Raw genomic sequence first — 15,246 nt, forward strand, 5'->3', positions numbered from 1 at the left:
ACTTTTCTAATGACTAAATGAAGGCACCCCCGACTAAGTGGTGTGGACTTTGAGGAAACTGAATGATAATCAATGCACAATAGAACCATTACAAGCTCACTTATAAAACCAGTTTTATACTGGGTGTCATAAAAATTAATTCCAAGTCATCCAAGTTTTTAGTTTAAGATCTGTAGGATTCTGTTCTTTTAATAGCCATAGTCTCATCACAGAATAATTGCCTTAGCAATCCTGCTAAGTAGGAGCAAGGCTTCATTTAAATATGAAGGTGAGTTTCCTTGTGGTGCAGAGGGTTAAGATTCCAGCATTGTTACTGCAGCGGCTTGGGTTGTTGCTAAGGTGCAGGTTCAATCCCTAGCCTAGGAATTTCAACATGCCACAGGTTCAGCCAAAAAAAAAAACTGAGGGTGAGCATTAATATTTAGAAACAATCACGCAGATCCACACTATAAAAATGCTAAAAGAACTAAAAAATCTAGAGGAATTTAAAGTGAAATACAAATATATATATATGTATATGTATATATATATATATTCTATGATTCCACAATAAGGCAAACTATAGCAAAACAAATCTGAAAATTAGTTTATTCTAGGGGAGAGTAATTAGAAAAGGGCAACAGAGAACTTCCTAGAATGACAGAAAACATCTGTATCTTCAAAGGAATGTGTAATACATGAATGTATTCATTTGTCAAAACTCAACAAATTAGACTTTTAAAAGATGCATGCCTTTTTTCCATCAACACTCATATGAAAAAAATGTTCAACACAGGCAATAATCAGAGAATGCAATTTAAAACTGCAATGAGACATCACCTCACACCCGTCAGAATGGCTCTCATCAAAAAGATAAGAAATTACAAACGCTGGAGAGGATGTGGACAAAAGGGAACCCTCGTGCACTATTGGTGGGAGTGCAAATTGGTGCAGCCACTATGAAAAACAGTAAGATCTCCTCAAAAAATTAAAAATAGAGCTACCAGACAATCCATCAATTCCACGCCCAGGTATTTGTCTGAAGAAAACATTAATTTGAAAAGATACATGTACCAACATTCACAGCAGCATTATTACAAAAGCCAAGATATGGAACCGACCTAAGTGCCCACTGACAGATGAATGGATAAAGATGTGGTGTTTATATACATACACACACACATTATAGATATTATGGAATATTACTCAGCCAGAAGAAAGGAATGAAACCTTGCCATTTGGACAACATGGGTGGACCTAGAGGGTATTATGTTTAGTTAAAAGAGTCAGATAGAGAAAGACAAATATTGCATATTTTCACTTATATGTGGAGTATAAAAAACAAACAAACAAATTTAACAAAACAGACACAGGCTCAGAGGTACGAAGGACAAATTAGTGTTTGTCAAAAGGGAGTGAGTAGAGGGGATGGGCCAGATAAATGAAGGAGATTAAGATACAACCTACCAGCTGTAAAATTAATGTCACAGGGATGTAATGTACAGCACAAACAATGGAGTCAATAATCTCATAATATTATAACTTTATAAGGTGTGTAATCTATAAAAATATCAAATCATTACATTGTACACCTGAAACTAATAAGTCAACCATGCTTCAATTTTTTTAATTTAAATGAAATTTTAAACACCTAGCTGTTGCCATTTACCACCTGGGTAATCTTGGGGTTTTTTGGGGTTTTTTTTTTGTAATTCTCTTAAAAATGTCATTTATGCCTTTTAGTGTATATGTTTATATTTTATTGTATATATGTATTTCAATTTTAGCCTCAAAAATTTTGTAACTAAATAGTGAACTCTAGTGCAAAGGTTTGCTTTCGGTGGTATATGGGTTAACAATTCTAAAAGTAGTTTCTGTGTAATCTGAGGAAATTAGTAAACTAGTATTTGGGGGTAATGGGAGCCAAGCTCTTCAGTGTTTGAGAAGGGAGTTACAAGTATAGAAAGGGGAAAACTTTTGCAAAAACCCTGTGATGTTGAATTGGAACTGGAGACATAAAAAGTAACTTGTCATTTTTTTTTAAGGTTTTTTTTTTTTATTGTTATTTCCCCCAACGCACTTTTTTTTTTTCCCACTGTACAGCATGGGGACCCAGTTACACATACATGTACACATAATTTTTTCTCCCATTGTTGTGCTCCATTGTAAGTATCTAGACATGGTTGTCAGTGTTACACAGCAGGATCTCATTGTTAATCCATTCTGAAAGCAATAGTTTGCATTCATTAACCCCAAGCTCCCAATCCCCTCCCACTCCTTCCCCCTCCCCCCTCCCAGGGCAACCACACGTCTATTCTCCAAGTAACTTATGATTTTTAAAGAGAAATAAATGTAGAGATAGGATTGTGTGTGTGTGTGTTTCCTAGCTATGAACACTGAAAGCTGTTTATACAAGAAGTAAAGAGCATTCTGGTTTCAATGACAGATGGATCTTGATTTGTATATAGCATTCTCCATTAAAAAGAACCAAAGCTCTGGGGAAAAAAAAAAGATTGATTCCAGGGTTGGGGCAAAGGGAGTACACCATGAGCCTAGAGCATCTTGTGCCAAAAAGTAAGGAAATGCTCAAATAATGATGGAGGCATTCCAAAAAGATACAGGAGCCAGCTTAAGATGATGCCAGTGACCAAACATGGGATGATTTAAGCAACACAATAAATAATGAAAATGATAAATTATCAATCGTTGACTAAAATAAGAATCCATGAGTCTGTACTGATCGAAATAATTATTCAATGGAGGACAAGGGGAATTCAGCAAAAGAAGTAAAATTGGTGAGTGAACATTTGATGGGAAGCAAGATACATACAAAATCTCAAAGTATCTGCCCACAAACTATTTATTCATTATAAAGGAAAAATACTAACTTTCAGTGGACAAACCTGGCAGACATCATCTTAACCAAGTGATAGAAGTTCACATCACCAGTGTTGGAACAAACCAACACCACGTGCCTCCTGATGTAAGACACTTAGTAAAACATACCACTTCTGTGGTTTTCTGGCCAAAGATGTGCAACCCAAATCTAATTATGAGGAAATATCAAACAAGACAAATTGAGGGATATCCTACAAAATAATGGGCCTATACCATTCAAATTTTCAAAGTCCAGAAACACAAAGAAAACCTCTTCTTTTAGATAGAAGGAGAGTAAATAACCACAAAAAAATAAAAAAAAAAAATCAGTGTTTCTGGACTGGCTTTGGAGAACTAACAATATTTGTATATGGACTGTGCATTAGAGTCATAAATTTTGTCAATATTGCAATTCTTGATTTTGATATTATACTATGGTTGTATAAGAGATTTCCATATTTGTAGGCAATACACACTGCAATACATAGGGTAAGAGAGCATGGTGTATCTGGTGATGACTGCACCTTACTCTGAAGTGGTTCTAAAGAATGTGTATACCACACACACACACACACACATATACACGCAAACAGAATGATAGAGCAATAGGCAAACTACATACAGAATGGGTAAGTCTGGATAGAGTATATGAGATTTCCTTGTACTGCACTTGAAATTTTCTGTAAGTTTGAATTATACCAAAATGAGTGGGTTTTTTTTTAAAAAAAGAAAAGTAATATTTAAGGTGACAAGACCTTCAATTCTAAGCTCTGCCATTAATGTGACTGATAACACACAGAATCTCTAGCTTGAATTCAGAGTGCACATGTAGACGGCTGTATATTTTTGTTTTAACTTAAAGTCATATGTACACAAACATAATAAGAAGAAATTGTTCCTTGCAGACTCTCATGCAAAAACCTTTGTGGAGGGAGCAAAAGAGCTTCGGGGTCTGTTGAAGGCCTCCATGTAGGAGGCACCACGACAAAGCCTAGGCCCTGAGAGGGCAGACCCAGCCTGGAAATCCACCTCAGTTGGAACATGGAACATTCACAGGTCCCTTAACCTCCCTGAGTCCTCATCTGGAAAAGAGAGGCAGAATATTCAACCAGCAAAATTAAGTGAGAAATAAAAATAATATACATAGAATGCATGAAGGAGGCATGCGATAAATGTTACCACTTTGAGGTGCCAGGTATTTCTCTGCATTATCACACTCAATCCTCACAACCACACTGAGAAAGGTATCGTTACTGTCATTCCTACCTTTTAGACCAATTCATGCCAAGGAAGTGGGTCGTACAATGTATAAGTAAACCACCCTGTAGATTCAACCCCTCGTGTGACTGACTCCAGCCGTGCTCTGTTTCTTAAGCCTCACGATCATGCAGACACACAATGTGCACATGGAACAGAAAAGAATAACAAGGTGGCTTCTGCACCAAATTAAAGTCAAAATGACCCTGCGGCTAACGGCTCAAAAACATCTATTGATCTTCAGCTGTATTTTGAGGGCTTCATTTACTTCTTAATAAATGATAGAATAACTTGAAATGACATTTTCATTATTACTTCAAACCATAAGGCCCAAGGACCACTAGTGACATGTTAATTACAATGTCATTACAGATATGAGTCTTTTTTTCATCTATTCCTACTGGCATCACTACTAGCATTGCATTAATAAGGGAATATCAATGGTGGCCTAGAAATCTCCATTGTCAAGTTAGTCATACTTTGCTCTTTAGAATTACAATACATAGGCTAAAGTTTGGGTCTTAAAAAGCCACCAACCAAGAATTACAGAGTACATTTTAATTCACATATTTCAGCAAAATGTTAACACTGCCATTTTGCAGATGGGAGAACGCAAGACTCAGTGTTTCTAAATGTTTCTGAAAATCTCATGCCTACAATTCCCTGAGATTCATATATGAAAATCATTAGCCAGGCTACTGTAAACTATCTTAATTGCCGTGGTAATAGATGAGGAAGAGAAAAAACTTCTAACAAAAATGGGTCACAAACTATCTAGGTTTGTTTTAATCAGTTATGTAAATTGGCTCCAGACTCACAAACTAAGCCCATGGAGAAAAAGAAATCAGGCTAGCTGAAAATGTTCATGTCTATAGGCAGAAATATTTTTAATTAAAGTATATTTTAAAAGCACCTTGATCTGTATGTTACAGACCTTAACTGCACACAATAGAAGTTGAGTACATGTTTCAGGAAGGAAGGAAGGAAGAAGGAAGGAAGGGAGGGAGCAGGCAGGGTGGAGAAGGGACAGAAGGAAGGAAAAGGCCATCTTTCCTAAAGTTGTCCCTGCTGGTTAACAGCTAACACAACACTTCTAATCCGAAGAGGAGTAATGAAATGGTTAAAAAAAAAAAAAAAATGGCTAATTCCAGTGTCAAAGGGTCAAAGGGCCTAATCATTTCGAGCAATCCTGCCAGACAGCATAGCTTAAATTTGCCACCATATTTGAACTCTTAACTCTCCTGAAAATAATCGCAAAAGACTACACAGCACAGCGTATTCTTGCTTTTTCTCATAACAGCTGCTCAATCCATGGTCTTTTTTCAAAAGCAATTATACAAACCTGGTACGTTCAACCAAAAGTATGGGGGAAGTAACATCTGCCCTGCCCACAGCAACGTGGCCATGACGATGAGGAAACAACCTTCACACACACACACACACACACACACACACACACACACACGCTTTGGTCTGAAGACATGGATTAATTGTAAAGCACTGCTCATGGGAGCTGTAACACTCTGAGAGATCGCTAGCGGCCTGGCCGCTATGTGCCTCTGCTCTACACAGCTTTAAGGTGGTATGTGTTGCTATTGTTGTTGTTAGCATTATCGCTATTAAATATTCAAAAAATCGACAGTCACATTCAGAGATCGACTCTGCTTCACTCAAAGGACAGAGACAGCACCCCCGCCCCGCCAGACTAGCAGAGGGCAAAATTATTGCTAAGTGCCTGTCTTGAACAGCAAAGTCCTTCACCTACATACGTAGCGCTCAGTAAATGAAGAAAGATCTAAAAAAAGGGAAGCACTCTCTGACTCGACCTGAGCTTCCCTCCAGCATCTCAGCACAGGGCAGCAGGATCCCAGCGATTAAAAAGAGCCACAGGCAGCATTAACACTAACTAGGTGAGCACTTCACATTCATTACCTCATTTAATCCCCACAACAAATTGAGGAAATGAGTACTTCATTATCCCCATTCCACATGTGAGAAAACTGAGGCTCAGATACGGGCGGTCATTTGCCCAAAGGCAAACCACAGATGGTGAGTAGTGGGAATCAGCTTCCATCTGGGTTTTCCTGACTGCAGTGCCTGCGCTCTCAACCTCAGATGAGGCCATCATGTCACACCAATCCTTCAGGTTGGAAAAGAAAGATAGCCTCGAAGAGGCTAATAATGTTACAGCAGCTGCCCAGCATATCAGCTCTGGCGACAGCCCTGTGGCTGTAGTGTAACAGCTCCAAGCAGCTCTGTGGCTGCAGTGGATCAGCTCTTCTACCCAAGCGAGCACTCACTCGGAAAGGTGGAGAACTCAGGTTTATTACGGCCACGGGCCCAGAGGAGATCGCTCTTCAGAGTCTGAGCCCCAAAGAGGGGTTTCACAAGGCTTTTATGGGCTCATTCTTCCGGGTCCATGCTTGGCGGACCAGAGTGAGAACTGGCAAAGTAATAGATGCGGAAACAAGTTTACAGACGCAGACGTGTGGGGAGGGGTGGTTGGGAGCAGTTGGCTGGACGTTGCTTAGTCATCATGGCCAGGGTCTCTGCTTTCTACCTTTTTATTGGGACATTTTCTCCTACATTCCCCCTTCTTGATGCTTTTCCTCTTTCTTGGAGCAAGCATCAATTTTTAGAGGTCAAGTTGTGTCTGATGTGTCCAGGGGAGCCTACTGTGTCCTGACTAACATTTGCAACCTTACAGACTCTATTCATGTGGTTATGAAATGAGTAATCACATTAAGAATTCAAGGAGTTCCCGTCGTGGCGCAGTGGTTAACGAATCCGACCAGGAACCATGAGGTTGCGGGTTCGGTCCCTGCCCTTGCTCAGTGGGTTAATGATCCGGCGTTGCCGTGAGCTGTGGTGTAGGTTGCAGACGCAGCTCGGATCCCGCGTTGCTGTGGCTCTGGCGTAGGCCGGTGGCTGCAGCTCCAATTCAACCCCTAGCCTGGGAACCTCCATATGCCACGGGAGCGGCCCAAGAAATAGCAACAACAACAACAACAAAAAAAAAAAAAAAGAATTCAGGGCCCCAACAAGAGGTCAATGATGAGTATAGTCAGAGGCCCAGTTAAGTGTGGGAGCCATGAAGCCTAGTTCCAGATCTTATTCCAGTAGTTTGAAGACTCTGCCAATTCTCGCCTCCTCTTGGTTATTCGCTCTTTTAATTGTTGTGCCATGCCGCTGATTACCCCTGACTTGGCATAAAGACAGCATTCTTCCTGAAGGAATAGACAGAGTTCCCCTTTTCCGCTGTCAGTAATTCTAGTCCCCTCCTGTTTTGTGATACTATCTCCACCAGGAGTCCAGTTGTTGATGGGCTTTTACAGCCACTATGGTGGCCTTCCAAGACTCTTGAACCATTACAGCCAGGATACGTACTGCTCTCTCTAACAGAGGTATTCCAGCAAACCCAAATAATCCTCTAAAGATAGAATGTCCTACCCCTCGGTTTTGAAAAGAGAGGCTGTTTTCCCACTAACTTGCTAATTATCCCCATGGGCCAGCCTCGTTCCGGGTATCCCCATGGCTCTGTGTGCTCCAGTTTTAGGTCTGGCAGCAGTCTACTGGATTGCTGGTGGTGCTGGTGCTGGAGAGCAGGGTGTGGATGATGGCAGTGTATTGACCTCAGTGTGTAATGTGTAGGCGAACCCACCTAGTGTTCCCTCCAGCTTGATGAGGTCCTCTACGGCTGGGGGGGAGCCTCAACCTCAACGTCTCGTACCCCTGTGGGGTTGTTCTCGTGCAATCATGCCCAACAATCAGTCTTGTATACCAAGTGTGACATTTGAGACTATTGAACTCCATGCGTGGGGGAACCTGGATCTGTTTGTGGTCATATAGGCTATTATTAGGGTGACAAGCCCCCTCATTATGTTTGGGGAGGGGAAGGACTCCCAATGTACCAGGAGTCAGAAGATACGCCACACAAATAAGCACAAGGGTTAGGGTGATTTCGATGGCTAATGTCCCCCACCAGAACACGAGTTCAAGTTAAGTTGCACGTGGAACTCCTCAGGCTTCTACCGTGCGTAGACTGACCAGCTTCCAGGGGTGGCCAGAGCAGGGCTTAGCGCTCTCTGACCATGGCGAAGGGAGTCTCCGGAACTTGACCCTGAGGGGATTCTTGAGGTGCTCTGCAGCCTCCCAGGTGTCTATGTCAGCAGTGCATGCAGCCTTCCTGACTCTAGTGTGATGGATCCACGGGGTAATACCTGCAACCTTTATAGCAGTTGGGGTTGCTATGCGACCCTTAATTTACAAATGTTAATCAAGAGCCACATCAAAGAATGTATCGAATTCATGTTCCTACACTGACTACCTGAGTTAATATTCTGCCTCAATTCCCCCCAAGTTGGAGACTCTAACTGCAGGGAAAAGGGGCGATGACTGCTCTGGCTTCTTCCTACTGAAAAGGGGCATCGTTAAGGAGAGCAGTTAGGTCTCCACTCATGGGACGGTCAAGTGGGCTTTGATACATTGCTTTGGGTACCCCTTCTGTCAACATTTGAAGGTTGATAGCTTTTAATCAGGATGTAACGAAGCAAGAAATACAATTAATTATACAGTGTCTGAATAAAAGGATCAAGATCACAATGAATATGGTGAAGAAATATTTTCACCAGGAGGAGGAGGTCAGCTGGTTCAGAGGGCAGCTCCAAAAGCTGGAACTGGTTAGTACAGTTCATGAATCTACTGTTGAAGATCTAGCAGGGAATTAGACACATTCTGTGAACAATCAGGAATACAATATTTAGATTTTTATAATAGCCCAGGTAACTTGTATGATTTTTCTGATTTCTCTGGCTGGTCATGAAACATTTGTATGCCATTTCCTTGGTCAGCATGTCATTGAAAGCTACCTTATGTCCTTGTGAGGAGTATGATTTATGGCACCACCTTACTTTTAAAGTTAACTTACTCAGATTTCTTCTAAGCAGTCCCCAGCACACACAAAATTCTCTTCCCAGTGTCCACTTCCCACACACCTTGTATCACTTTCTGTATCCATATTAGTCTGTCCCTTATTTTCCAACCAGAGCAATCAGCTAAATTCTTTTGCCTTAGTAAAATGCAATTCCATTCCTCATTCCTTCTATATTGAAAACACACACATTCTACTTTTCTCAAGCAACCACAGACTGTCCTTTATAATTTCTAAAAACACATGTTTTTCTCACAGAGACCATCTCAGGGTGGCACTGATCACATTGATTAAGCATTCCAAAGACCTTTAGTTTCTGTTTAGTAACTGATGTCTCAGTGTCTCATTTGACTTCTATTAAACCTAGGTATGATAAGATATTATACCTAATGTTGACAGATGTAATGACACGTATGTATTAATTAGGTCAGCAAACTCTAACTCTAATTTAAGATATTAATTTAATACTGGATATTTCCCAGTTTACTTGAACCTAAAATTAACTCTGGCCAGTTAGTTACCTTCCATATTTTGCAAAAACTTAGTCAAGGAAATACAGGAAAAAAGGCATCTTTTAAATCTAATACAGTAACCCACGCTGCTGTTTCTGGAATTTGTGAAAGAAGAGTGTAGGGATTGGGCACCACTGGATGTAATGGGACCAGTGTCTCATTTATTAGACAAAGGTCTTGTACTTGGCACCAATCTCTGTTAAATTTTTGCACTCCCAATATAAAAGTGTTACAAGGGCTGATACATTCAATTAATAATCTCTGTTCTCTTATGTTTCCTATAATTGGGGTAAGTCCCTGTCATGCCTTGGGTCTCAGAGGATACTGCTTCTGGCAAAGAAATAAATTCTGATCTTTAAGGCTTATTTCCACCAGTTGAGTATTCTTTGCTCTTCCTATTTTTCCTCCTGTGGCCCAGACTTCTGAGTCAATATATACTTCCATCGAAGGCAGGCATAAACCTTGATTAGGCTTGTGCCATGTGCCTTTTTTTTTTTTTTTTTTTTAAGGGCTGCACCCATGGCATATGGAGATTCCCAGGCTAGAGGTTGAATCTGCAATCTATACCACAGCTCACCTCAGCTCTGATCCCCAACCCACTGAGCAAAGCCAGGGATCGAACCCACAACCTCATGGTTTATAGTTGGATTTGTTTCTGCTGCAACATGATGGGAAATCCTCCATTGCCATGTGAATTGAGGCTTTAAGCGCTTACAAAATATCTCTTTCTAAAAGAGGAGTTGGACTCTCTGGAACAATCAGAAAGGCATGAGAGAAGAAAATGGATTCCCAGTCACAACTCAAAGGTTGGGTAAGAAATTTTGTAACCAGCTTGCCAGAAATATAAATGTGGCAGATTCATGAGGGAGGGGCCCAGGATTGGAGAGGAGGACTGAAAAGTGGCTCCCGTGTCCAGGAGGAAGTCGATAGGCTGTCTTCCTGCAATTAGAGTCACCCAGGGCTCCTGAGTGGTGATAAGGACAGGAGCCATTATGGAAATGTCCCATCAGTCTTGATCCTGGGCCTGAGGGGTCAACCCCAGAGATCTTCATCTTGGGGGGCAGTCCCTCTTCCAGTGATCTCCCCAACAGATGGGGCACGGCCTAGGTGCTGTGGTCTGAGGCTTGGGGCATTCCCATTTAAAGGGTCCCTCTTTTGCACAGAGGAAACAGGCTCCGGGCATAGGTCTCTGCCCTAGTCTTCTCACCTTGGAAGCTCCCAGGTTGACTCCCTGTAGTGGCGTAACTAGAGCCTCAGCCTTTTCTCTGTCTCTCCTCTTGTTCTCCTTTCATTCTTCCTGGCTGTGGTTATAACATACTTGAGTTGCTACTCTGAGGAGGTGCTCCAGGTTCTGATCAAGGCCAAAAGCCAACTTTTGGAGCTTTCGCCATATATCTGGCACTGACTGAGCTATGAATTTATCCTTAAGAATTATTCGGCCCTCCATCATTTCTGGGTTCCTTGGTGTATGTTTTCTCAATGCCTTTCTGAGTCTTTCTAAGAAAGCTGATGGACCCTCTTGTTCCCCTAGTAAACCTCCGATAGTTTTTAACAGGCTTTACTCATGAGGCTTTTACTCCCTCAACTATACAAGTAATAAAATGATTTCTATGCCAACTGTGGTTATCTCCCTCATCAGCAGGCCAACTGGGATGGCTCATAGGGACTGCCTGACACCCTGTGGGGAATCCTGTTCCTTCCTCTTCCAATCCACCTCTGGTATTTATAGCATCATTCCATTCATCTTCCCCAGCTTTGAGCAGTTTCGAAGACTTTATGTATTTTTTTTTTCCACTTACAACCAATGTCTGTTTTAGTAATAACATGACATCCTTCCAGGCTAACTCAAAGGAAACCCTGAAAGACCTCAATATATCTGGGTCGTCAGCCAATTTTCCCAAATCTGTTTTTATTTGCCTTAAGTCCTGAAGTGAAATAGACGTATGGACCTGTATTTGGTCCCCATTCTGTTTGCTACTTCTTGTAAAGGGAGTAGAGAGGGATGTAACTTTGGCACTGGAGGGGGAAGAGGAGGAGTCTTGGGCGGTACTGGAGAAGGCTGATTAACTTCTGGCTAATTGGAGAATAGTATTATAAGCTGGAGAGCCTTCAGATGGCCATTGCTCCCCATCTGACAGATTACATAGTGGCCAGACTTTTGTGCAAAAGAAAATTAAACGTTTCTTTTTCAGAGTCTCCGGGTCAAACTTTTTCCAGTTCTTCAAGGCACATGTCAGAGGAGTTGCTATGAGCCATGCACCAGGCTCGAGGAGGTGGCTCCCATCCAAAAAAGAAAAGACCAGCATCTAGTGCCTGTTGTCCCTTCTTGGTTATGTGAGGGCGTCCCCTCTCTGAGATGGAGCAGCTGGACACCAGTGGTCAAATGTCCCATCCGACCTCAGGCTGACTGGAATTAACCACTCTTTCCCAGCATAGCCTCCCTTCCCATCATCCCTGCCCATTGCCTGTCTCTGGACAGAGGTGAAGAAAACCCAGGCATACAGGCCCTGAGTTTTTGAATCCTAGGATGCTCACTTTGACATGCCCTCTAGTTTCTAAGCCACAGATAACAGGTAAATTGGATGAACCAGCCATCGATTCCTCCAACCACGGTGAAAGTAAACAGCAAAAAGCAGAACTGACTATGCCCAAGCTCTGAGGCTAACGCTTGGCCTGAGTTGGATGAATACTAGTTATGAACTCCTTTTCCCCCACAGGCATGGTAACAACTTGGGGTGGTCTTAACATCTAGAGGTCTATTTCCTTTGCCCCCACATCTCCATTTGAGGTAATAGCAAAGGAAATGATGAAAGATCAGGTTAGTTTTACACTATAACCTTCAGAATATCCCTTTTTGAAATCTTTGATCACACAGTCTAGGACCATGGATTTAGACTTGGGCAAACCCACGGTGTCTTTCTGTGGATCTCGTCTATGGCCTGATATTATGAGACCTTCTCTGATCTCATGGGCAGTATCCCCAATAGCATTGCCTCCGCCACTTCTGAAAGCAAGACAGCTCCCACTCAGCTCGCTCTATGACCGGGGAGAGCACCTGCTTTGTTGCAAGTGTCTCTGATCCATCTGGGCCCCCAGTCTCGGGAAGGCACTCTCAGACACGTTCCAATGTTTGGGCAAAGGACAGGGGACCTCGTACCCAATCCTCCCTATACCCTGAACTGAGCCAGGGATGACAGGCTTGTCTCCCTGACTCAGATCCTGGGCCTCCATGAACTGACAAAATGAGCAGTCCCATGGCTGGTTTAGAATCTGGGATGGGAGTTCCTGGAGGCCCAGGGGCGAGGTCAAGTTAGATGATCTCCTTTGAGGAATTTATGGCCCAAATGGCAGGAGCACAGGGGTCTCTGGCTCATGGGCTTCTGGGTTAGGTCCCACCCATGTGGTCGCCCTGTGCCGGTGTCACAGACAAAACAAGGGAGGGTGCCCCCTTCTCAAAAGGTGGCCATTCAGATGTCTGCCTGACCGCCCCCCATCCCGGGAGTTTAGGTGCCTCTTAGCAATGGGCTGGTTTGTATAAGTCCCGAACTTGGATTGGACTCACAGGGAGGGAAGAGAACCCTCAGAGTCCGCTGCAGCCATAAGCCGTATGAGGTCGCCACGGAACTGCAGGTTGGGACCTACTCGGACTCCGTCGCTGCGAAGACCGTGGAGCCACAAACTCGAACCTGAAGCGCAAGCGAATCAGGCCGCTCATTCATCCTCACACACACTCAGAGGTCGTCACATTGCCTCCCACTCCCTGGGAGTCCCTAACTAGCAGCTCCATCAAGCCAACTTTCAATCGCCTACACCTGCCCGTTGCTCCACCCGAGCAAGAGGCTCCTCTGCTTCGGATCAGGAGCACGAGGGCTGCTGCTCCCGTCAGACACAGCTTCCGACCGGGAGTGGCTCCCTCAGGGGGTGATCAGCCCCCTTTACTGCCCACTGGGGCAGGATCTGACTGGGGTTGGCCCCGGGGCCTTACCTTGTCCAGACGCCTTCCTGGTGAGTTGGTCCATCTCTCCACTGAGTCCAGTCAGGATTTGGTCACCCGGGAGTCAGGAATGCCGCTCATGAAGGAGGACCCAGGACACCATCGGATGGCACACCGCCTCATTCAGTTGGAAGCTCCCCAGCTCCCTGGCGGCCTTGCCTCCATTCAGGTGGCTCAAGGGGCCAGAACGGTTGGAATCTCACTGGGGCCTCCAGAAATGTTGCAGCGGCTGTCAGCAGCCCAAGGCCGGAGTGTATCAGCTCTGGTGGCAGCCCTGTGGCCAATGTACCAGCTCCAGCAGCTCTGTGGCTGCAGTGGATCAGCTCTTCTACCCAAGCGAGCACTCGGAGAGGTGGGGAACTCAGGTTTATTACGCCCGTGGGCTCAGAGGAGTTCACTTTCCGGAGTCTGAGCCCCACCCCCGAAGAGGGGTTTCACAAGGCTTTTATGGGCTCGTTCTTCCGGGTCCGTGCTTGGCGGACCAGAGTGAGATCCGGCAAAGTAGTAGGTGTGGAAACAAGTTTACAGAAGCAGACGTGTGGGGAGGGGTGGTTGGGGACGTTGGCTAGACGTTGCATAGTCATCGTGGCCGCCGGGGTCTCTCCTTTCTACCTTTTTATCGAGACGTTTTCTCCTACAATAAAAGAAGAGTTCACTGCACGGCTTGCAGTCCAGGGTTCCCTTACATCTGAAAAGCCAGGGCATTAAGCCTGCGTGTTGTAAGTGGGGATCCTACAGGACATGCAAATCCTGGGTCCCATTAAATGTGCACTCACAGAATTAGTACCAGCATCTGCCGCCTTATTTGATGGTACATTTATCACTAGGTTTAGCCCTGGTTTAATAGGTTTCTACTTTTTGCCTATTGCTAATGAAGCAAGATCTTTTCCAGTCCGCTTAGGAGAGAGAAATCCCAACAGCAGAACTCCGTTGTCAGCACGCCTTTGAAAACTAATGGACTTTGGCCTCCAAATGGCCTGGTGAGAGGAGCCCCAGGGTATCTTCTTCACCTGCCTCTATCAGAGCCCTGAAGCCTTTTCTTCTCAAGAACCCTCTGTTAAAATGCAGAAGTCTTCATCACTGCCAGACACCATGCCAGAGCCCTGCTGGTTGCAGCCGAGTTCCGGACTTGGCCTCTAGCCTTTGGATTCACAGCACCTGCCAGAGCTCCCCTCTCTAGCCGAATCCCCAGCTCAGCTCCCTGGCCAGCCCGGACTTGCTGCCCAGCCAGGACTTGGCACGACTTGCTCCCTTATTATGCATGTTCGCTACCAAATCTTTAGTCTCGTGCTCTCTCCACTGGCTCACCTCCCTCAGCCTTCAAACCCTGCAGCACCATGATATTTATCATCCACATCTGCATATTTTTGAGAGAGAAAGGGAATGGTACGTGAGTACTGTGCTGGGACAAGAGACCTAAATCTGCAAAGCTAGATACGGTCGCCCCATCAAATACCCACATGACTTCCTCAGGCTGAAGACAAAATTACAACTGTCTCGTGCCTCTTCTAGAAATTCATCCAATTTCCTCCCCTTTCTTCTCCACCACAATTCTAGAATTTGTTGTCTACAAAGATGGCCCGCATGTATTCACTGCCCCTCTTCTTCCCTAATCTCCAGTCTTCTGCACCTGCCGTTCAACTGAACTGACTTTCTGGTTACTAAATCAAATCTCCTTGTTTCAGTGTTCATGCTCC

The sequence above is a fragment of the Phacochoerus africanus genome, chromosome 7 (genome assembly GCF_016906955.1).
Source record: "Phacochoerus africanus isolate WHEZ1 chromosome 7, ROS_Pafr_v1, whole genome shotgun sequence".
NCBI lineage: Eukaryota > Metazoa > Chordata > Mammalia > Artiodactyla > Suidae > Phacochoerus > Phacochoerus africanus.